Source organism: Lampetra fluviatilis, chromosome 45, assembly GCF_964198595.1.
Source record: "Lampetra fluviatilis chromosome 45, kcLamFluv1.1, whole genome shotgun sequence".
NCBI classification, from domain to species: domain Eukaryota; kingdom Metazoa; phylum Chordata; class Hyperoartia; order Petromyzontiformes; family Petromyzontidae; genus Lampetra; species Lampetra fluviatilis.
In genome coordinates this window covers 1,312,903-1,321,002 of record NC_136319.1, presented here as the reverse complement: position 1 = coordinate 1,321,002, position 8,100 = coordinate 1,312,903, and positions in this window count along the sequence as shown.

Below are 8,100 nucleotides of genomic sequence, written 5' to 3'. Positions count from 1 at the left end.
ATTTGAACTACCAAATCTAATGTGATTCCACAATGAGCTAGTAGCCACTCAGAAGGTATTTTTTATGCAGACCGAATCTGGCTTTTTTGAGAGTTAAAGCGTTTCTAAGGCTTTGCTTTGTTATTTTGTTGTCAACAGATCCATCAAGCATTTTGGCGGATTTATCCAATATAACCTAAAAACAAACATAGGCAATCGGATGTTTCTAAGGGCAGAAAGGAAATTTAAGTTTGAACCGATATAGACGTCACAATTGTGGGTATTGTATGGAACATCCACTGTAAAACGAAGAGTCGAATGGGAGAGTGAATTTAGTTTATTTAATGCAACCTTTAGAAAGCATAGTCTTTGGTTATTTCGGTAAAGTCACGTAGATATAAAATATAAAATAAATTAAATCACGACATATCGGGCACAACACAAGCGTCCGTCATCAGGTGGGGACAACCACAGCAAGAAACAATTGCTGAAGTATTCAAAAGAGCTGCTTGTAACATGGGGTTATATCGATGAGGAAGGGGGAAGGAGCCAAGCATAGAGAGTGTTTGGGCGGGGCGTGTGTCAGAGGGGAGTGGAAAGCAGCATGCTCGAAATGCACGGCAAATTTCCAAGTGATGGGAGTGAGATAGTGTGGGGGCGGGGCGTGGGTCAGAGGGGGGTGGAAAGCTGCATGCTCGAAATGCACGGCAAATTTACAAGTGATGGGAGTGAGAGAGTGTGGGGGCGGTGTGTGGGTCAGAGGGGGGTGGAAAGCAACATGCTCGAAATGTACGGCAAATTTCCAAGTGATGGGAGTGAGCAGGGCTGGGCGTAATAAACTGGAGATGCGGATATGAAAGCAAACTATAAAGCAGCTAAGGCTTTACTTGGTTAATAACAACCTTCAAATTATTTCTCAATTTGTATCCATCTTCTCGGTTGAAGTTATGTCTATGTTTATATACTGTATCTGGATGGCTTCATGTACAAACCTTTGATAGTAGCCAGAAGTTTTGCAGAGCACCTTGGCCTCGGAAAAAACAATATCACGAGAACCCACAGCATTATAGCAATGGTCAGCAACGGCGTAATAATTAATTCCGCCGTGTTTCAGTCTCGACCCGGATGACCCATCTAGTTATCGTCCCATCACTAATCTCTCGAACCTCTCTAAACTCCTCGAAAGACTAGCCCTTGCCCAGCTAAAATCCCACATCACCTCCTCCCCAAACTACTGCTCCTTCCAGTCAGCTTACTGTCAAAACTACTCCACAGAAATAGCACTCACCAGAGTGCTCGATGACATTTTAATGATTATTGACTCCGGCTCCATCGTTGCACTTTTAAGTCTGGACATTTAATCAGCCTTTGACGCTGTCAACCACTCGCTCCTGATCCGCAATCCTCAGTCTGGACATTTAATCAGCCTTTGACGCTGTCAACCACTCGCTCCTTACTTCCCTCCTGAAATCCGACTTCGGCATATGTGGCTTAGCACTCAAGTGGATACGGTCATAGCTTTCTGATCGGCAATCCTCAGTCAGGGTGGACTCGTGCACATCTCCTGAAACAAAAGCATTACGTGGCGTCTCGCATGGCACCGTCCTTGGTCCCCTGCTATTCACAGCCTACACTTCCCCGATCGGCCGCCTCATCGCAAGCTTCAGTGTTAAGCACCACTCCTATTCGGAAGACACTATTCTGTTCACCGCCATCAATTCTACCAATGCTCCTGGATTTGAGAGGCTCTCGGTATGCACCACTGCATTGCAACAGTGATTCTCCGCACACAACCTTGCCCTTAATCCGTCAAAGTAAGTGGCCATCATGTTAGGTACCATGCAATGTCTCAACTTATCTGTGCTCCCAACACACATACACATCTTTGGTCACAGCATCAGGTTCACCGATCACTTCAACTACCTCGGTATCATCCTAGATTACACAATGACATCCCCCGATGTCACTACAGATATGTTCAGGAGTGTATTTACGTAGTATGTATGTTGAAACTGTTTTCACACTGTATGTAACCAACCATGCGGATTGACGGTGTATGGGAAAGTACGACAAACTAAATATAAAACGCAGTTCGAACGATATGATTTTCCAATTTAGATTCAAACGTGCATAGCTCCAATGGATTATTACATAGTGGAGGGATGAGTGGGAAGGAGAGAACAAAGTACAAAAAAGGAGTGTGGGGGGGGGCAACACCAGGCCGCAATAGGGGTTTTCTATAGACTTTCAAAGTGGTCAAAGTGCAGCCTCTATCATGGGACCTCCTTCTTAAGTGCGTTGTCACTTATCTGCTTATCTGTCCCTAGAGAATGTGGCAGTCTTGTGCATTATCACACGGTGGGGGGGGGGGGGCACAGATAGAGGGAAGATCAGTGTTTGAATTATGTGTTGATGTGTGTCTTAAAAATAGAAATACATCATTTGTAGGTGGAAACATACTATATTAGCCTCGTGGGTCGAAGCAACCGTACTTTTTCACGTCAGATAAGGAGGTATAAGGAAGAGGGGATGAGGTGGAGAAAGTGGGAAAGAGCAACACACCACGCTAGGGGGGGGGGGGGGGAAGAGGTATTGGGCGACATTGAGCATTCAGCATATTAGATCGGGAGAGCGGGGAGAGGGGATGTTTGTTGGATTTAGTAAAGGAGGTGTTGGATGGGGTGGACGGAACTAATTACTTTGTAACTTTTTCTTACTTTTCTAAAACGCTTACTGCGGCACGTGGCTCTACACAGCCGTGTCCCATGCATGTGTGGTGGTCAGGATTGACACACGCGCCACAACCTAGGGGAAGGTAGGTACCGGTCTGAACCGGTCCGAACCGGTCGGGCAAAAGGCGGTTGGAACCGCTCTGAGGGGAGGGGGCTGGCGAGAGCTGGGGCCCCCAGAACCCCTGCCCCTCAGAGAGGGAGTATATAAGACGGCTCCCGGAGAGCGGGAGGGAGTCCATCTCAAGCTGAAGCAAGAAGACGCCCGAAGACCCTGGACCCCAAGCCGCCGATGTCCTTTGACAGGCCGGGACTGAGTGGGGTGCCAGGGGTGGTTTAGCCTCCCTTAGGCTAAAGAGCCGGAGGGCTTAAGTAGGGAGTGTGGTTAGGATAGCCTGCAGTCTGTACCTCCCTAGGTTGTGGGTAAGGGGCCATTCCCCAGTATGTTAAGGTGTGGTAACGGTTAGTGAATAAAAGCGTGTGGCCTCTAAGAAGTCTCCGTCTCCTTCAAGAACATTACACATGCGAGTGAAAGGGCGGATGGGTGCAGCCCCCTCCTGGTCAGGAATCACCACTGAACAACTTCCGGGGCTTTAAAGGAGGTGGGGGGGGGAGAAAGTGAAATGTGACAGGAAAAGGACAGGTGATGGACAACGATATGGGCGGAACTAAGCAATGATATGTAGAGGTCCAATCTGAGACATTTAGGGAGGCAAAGCAGTGAGACGTGTCAATGTGTGCGGAGAGAGAAGCGGGTGGGGGGGAGCAAGCCGGGGGATGTGGGGGGGGAGTCAGAGGGGGCCTCAAGATGAGGGAGGGAAAGGGGAATTATGGTTGAGGATAGAGACACATGGGGGGAAACGGGCAGTCCATATGTCGCTCGGCAAGAAAAGGGATACAAATCGAATACATTCGATGAGCTTGAGCCAGAAGCCCACAGTCCACCCTGCTCAGCACATCCACTGTTGCGGTGGTTCTCTTACATTGACATGCTAATCTCTCACAATACAACGGCCACCTCCACAGCCTCAGGGTGCCCTCCAATCTTACATGTACATGCAAATACTATCTCTAGCCCCGCCCACTTATCCTTGGGCTGCACCCATCTCAGGCCTATATAACATCCTGCTTCAGCAGCTCTCTCGCTGTATTTTTCTTTCACCTGAAGACGATCGCTTGTGTTGCGATCGAAATGTCGTGATATTTTTTATTATTTTTCTATCTACATGATTTTACCGAAAGACCCATAGAATATGAATTCCTGCAGTCACGAAAGCTTTAAGTCAAGATTTATCAGAACATGAATAACCATAATTCACATAGACACCGAGGAGAATGAGTGCATACACCTTAACTGGTGATGGTGAAAAGGTAATCAACAGGGCCAAATAGGATTCCTCTTTCAAACCATGGACAAATTCGAATTCCCCACCCCCTTCATAGTCAAATGCAGCCTGGTATACTCCAACACCTCCTTGACAGTCATAACACATGGTCAGATCTCCCCGAATTTCCCAATGAGTAGGGGCACGAGACAGGGTTTCCCTCTCCCCCCATACTCTTTGCACTGGAAATTGAGCACCTGGCTCAAAGCATCAATCTTATCATGGTATTACCCGAATATCCTGCTAATTATATCTGAGCCCTTGATTCCCATCCTCACCCTGATAAACTGGATTTCGATTCAATCGGAACTAATATCTCTTTCCCCAGTCTCCCCCAGACACGACCTCAGAAATCGGATGGTGCCCAGCTCAGATCAAATATCTAGGCGTCATAATTCTGACCACCCTCTCCATTATCTTCCAGAGGAACTTCCCTCCACTCCTGCAGGAAATCTGAGCATCACTCTCTATGTTGAATGATATCCTGCTCTCTCCCTAACCATACCCACCTTGTGAAAAATATGATTTTACCAAAACTTCTAAATCAATTGAGAACTATCCCCACCTGAATCCCCAAAACCTTCTACAAGAGTCTCCACTTACATATTGCATCATGTCGGCGAAGATCGACTATTACTTATTCACGTTAGGTGGAAGTGAATGAGGCCTAGCCCTCCATGAATTCTTTAAATACCACCAATCAGTCGTATTCATCAATATTAAGCACTGGTTAGCACCAACGAGAAAATAGGTGTGGAAAGAGTGGGAAGAAAGTACAGACAGCCCTTGCTAGTATCACAGGAGTCATCGTATCCTCGCCAACCCTCCATAGACTTTCCCCCCTCTGGAGAACCCATCAGAATGGGGGGGGGGGGGGGGGGACAGATCACATGCTATCTTGGAATACAGCCAATATTATTAAAATTGGGGACCTCCTGACCACTGATGGAAACCTAGATTCACTCCAAAACATACGATCTCCCAAATTATATACAACGCTCCAGATCAAATACATAATTACTAAAACTCCGAATAAAGACATCTATGGCAAACCGCATCCTCTGATTAAGTGGTTAACCTCAGGTGATGAAATATAAAAGATGAAAGAAGCTTATCGACTCCTTCACCTTGGGGAGAAACAGACCAGACCTAAAACTAAATGGCTATAGGAGAGCCAGAAATTGACACGAATCTGGCACACTCCTACTTTAATGATCCAATTTTAATGTATGATTGGAATATACCTCACCAACAAGGGGAGGGTAAGATTCTCCACTATCAACTTACCAGACTGCCCCAGATGCACTTAAGGTGCAACTCAGACAATCCTCCATGCCTTTTGGTCATGCTCTGACACCTCACTAGGAATTTCAACAGGATCTACAAACATTTAATCCTCAATTAATTTATTCTTCTGGGGCTTAACATTCCCTGGCATATCAAAGTCACAACATTCCCTCGTCTAGGCCTTCAATATCTCGACTAAGAAAACTATACTAAGCAACTGGAAAAACCACACACATCCTCCCTGAAACATCGTTGCCACTCACTGTACACACTAGCAGAAAAGGAGACAGAATACGAGGCAATATGGGATACTTTCCTCTACAGCACACTATGTCTAGTCCGAACCACCCCACCCTCGTAACCTGCAGGGAGAGTCACAAGGCCAGAGTGCACATCATTCAAACCGTAAGTGTTCTCTCGCCTTTATAATGACTGAAAATGACCCCAAGCCAATGTGCAGCCTAACGGCCATTCAAAAATGAACCAAGGTCTCCGATTGGGGGAAAAAGGCTTTTACAGGGATTGGTCAGGAGGCAGGGCTTTTGAAGTGATTGGAGCAAAGGTTTTGAAGGAGAATAGGTAGGAAAAAAAGTGGAACGCAGAGGCAACGGTTCGGATCCGTTAGAGGGAAAGGACAGGGATTGCCTGAGGGAAATAGGGTGAGCGAACTCATATTCGATGGTTCTTTCGGTAAAGTCAAGTAGATAGAAAAATAATAATAGAGAAAGGGGGCTGAGGGATACAGTGATCCCCTGCTGATTTTGTACGTTTGCCCACTGACAAAGAAATGATCAGTCTATAATTTTAATGGTAGGTTTATTTGAAAAGTAAGAGACAGAATAACAACAACAAAATCCGGAAAAACGCATGTCAAAAATGTTATAAATTGATTTGCATTTTAATGAGGGAAATAAGTAGTTGACCCCTCTGCAAAACATGACTTAGTACTTGGTGGCAACACCCTTGTTGGCAATCAGAGGTCAGACGTTTCTTGTAGTTGGCCACCAGGTTTGCACACATCTCAGGAGGGATTTTGTCCCACTCCTCTTTGCAGATCTTCTCCAAGTCATTAAGGTTTGGAGGCTGACGTTTGGCAACTCGAACCTTCAGCTTCCTCCACAGATTTTCTATGGGATTAAGGTCTGGAGACTGGCTAGGCCACTCCAGGACCTTAATGTGCTTCTTCTTGAGCCACTCCTTTGTTGCCTTGGCCGTGTGTTTTGGGTCATTGTCATGCTGGAATACCCATCCACGACCCATATTCAATGCCCTGGCTGAGGGAAGGAGGTTCTCACCTAAGATTTGACGGTACATGGCCCTGTCCATCGTCCGTTTGATGCGGTGAAGTTGTCCTGTCCCCTTAGCAGAAAAACACCCCCAAAGCATAATGTTTCCACCTCCATGTTTGACGGTGGGGATGGTGTTCCTGGGGTCATAGGCAGCATTCCTCCTCCTCCAAACACGGCGAGTTGAGTTGATGCCAAAGAGCTCCATTTTGGTCTCATCTGACCACAACACTTTCACTCAGTTGTCCTCTGAATCATTCAGATGTTCATTGGCAAACTTCAGACGGGCATGTATATGTGCTTTCTTGAGCAGGGGGACCTTGCGAGCGCTGCAGGATTTCAGTCCTTCACGGCGTAGTATGTTACCATCTGTTTTCTTGGTGACTATGGTCCCAGCTGCCTTGAGATCATTGACAAGATCCTCCCGTGTAGTTATTGGCTGATTCCTCACCGTTCTCATGAGCATTGCAACTCCACTAGGTGAGATCTTACATGGAGCCCCAGGCCGAGAGAGATTGACGGTTCTTTTGTGTTTCTTCCATTTGCGAATAATCGCACCAATTGTTGTCACCATCTCACCAAGCTGCTTGGCGATGGTCTTGTAGCCCATTCCAGCCTTGTGTAGATCTACAATCTTGTCCCTGACATCCTTGGAGAGCTCTTTGGTCTTGGCCATGGTGGAGAGTTTGGAATCTGATTGATTGATTGTTTCTGTGAACAGGTGTCTTTTATACAGGTAACAAGCTGAGATTAGGAGCACTCCCTTTAAGAGTGTGCTCCTAATCTCAGCTCGTTACCTGTATAAAAGAAACCTGGGAGCCAGAAATCGTTCCGATTGAGAGGGGATCAAATACTTATTTTCCTCATTAAAATGCAAATCAATTTATAACATTTTTGAGATGCGTTTTTCTGGATTTTGTTGTTGTTATTCTGTCTATCACTGTTCAAATAAACCTACCATTAAAATTATAGACTGATCATTTCTTTGTCAGTGGGCAAACGTACAAAATCAGCAGGGGATCAAATACGTTTTTCCCTCACTGTACATGCATTTCCAAAAGGCGTCCTTTGGTCTTACACCGTTTTGAGACGAGGCTCAAAAGAAAGCCCTCTGATGTGGACCAATCAGTTTAAAAAACAATGCATATATTATCAGAGTACGTTTTTTGTTTGCATTTTGACCACAAGTATCGTGGTTAATGCAGACATGATTCCTTGTAAAAGGTTTCAATTTGGTGTTTTAACATCTTAACACCTGTTTTGTTGCCAGAAAAAAAGGGAAAACCTATTCTCATTTTTGGTACTGTCAAAGGAGGTCCCATGATGTAGATTCTATAATATTGTTCATTATGATTTCGACTCAATAAAGTGGCTCTTCTTATTTCTTGTCGTTGGAGTATCTGTAAAAATGGAATATGCTATGGGTCCAATAAG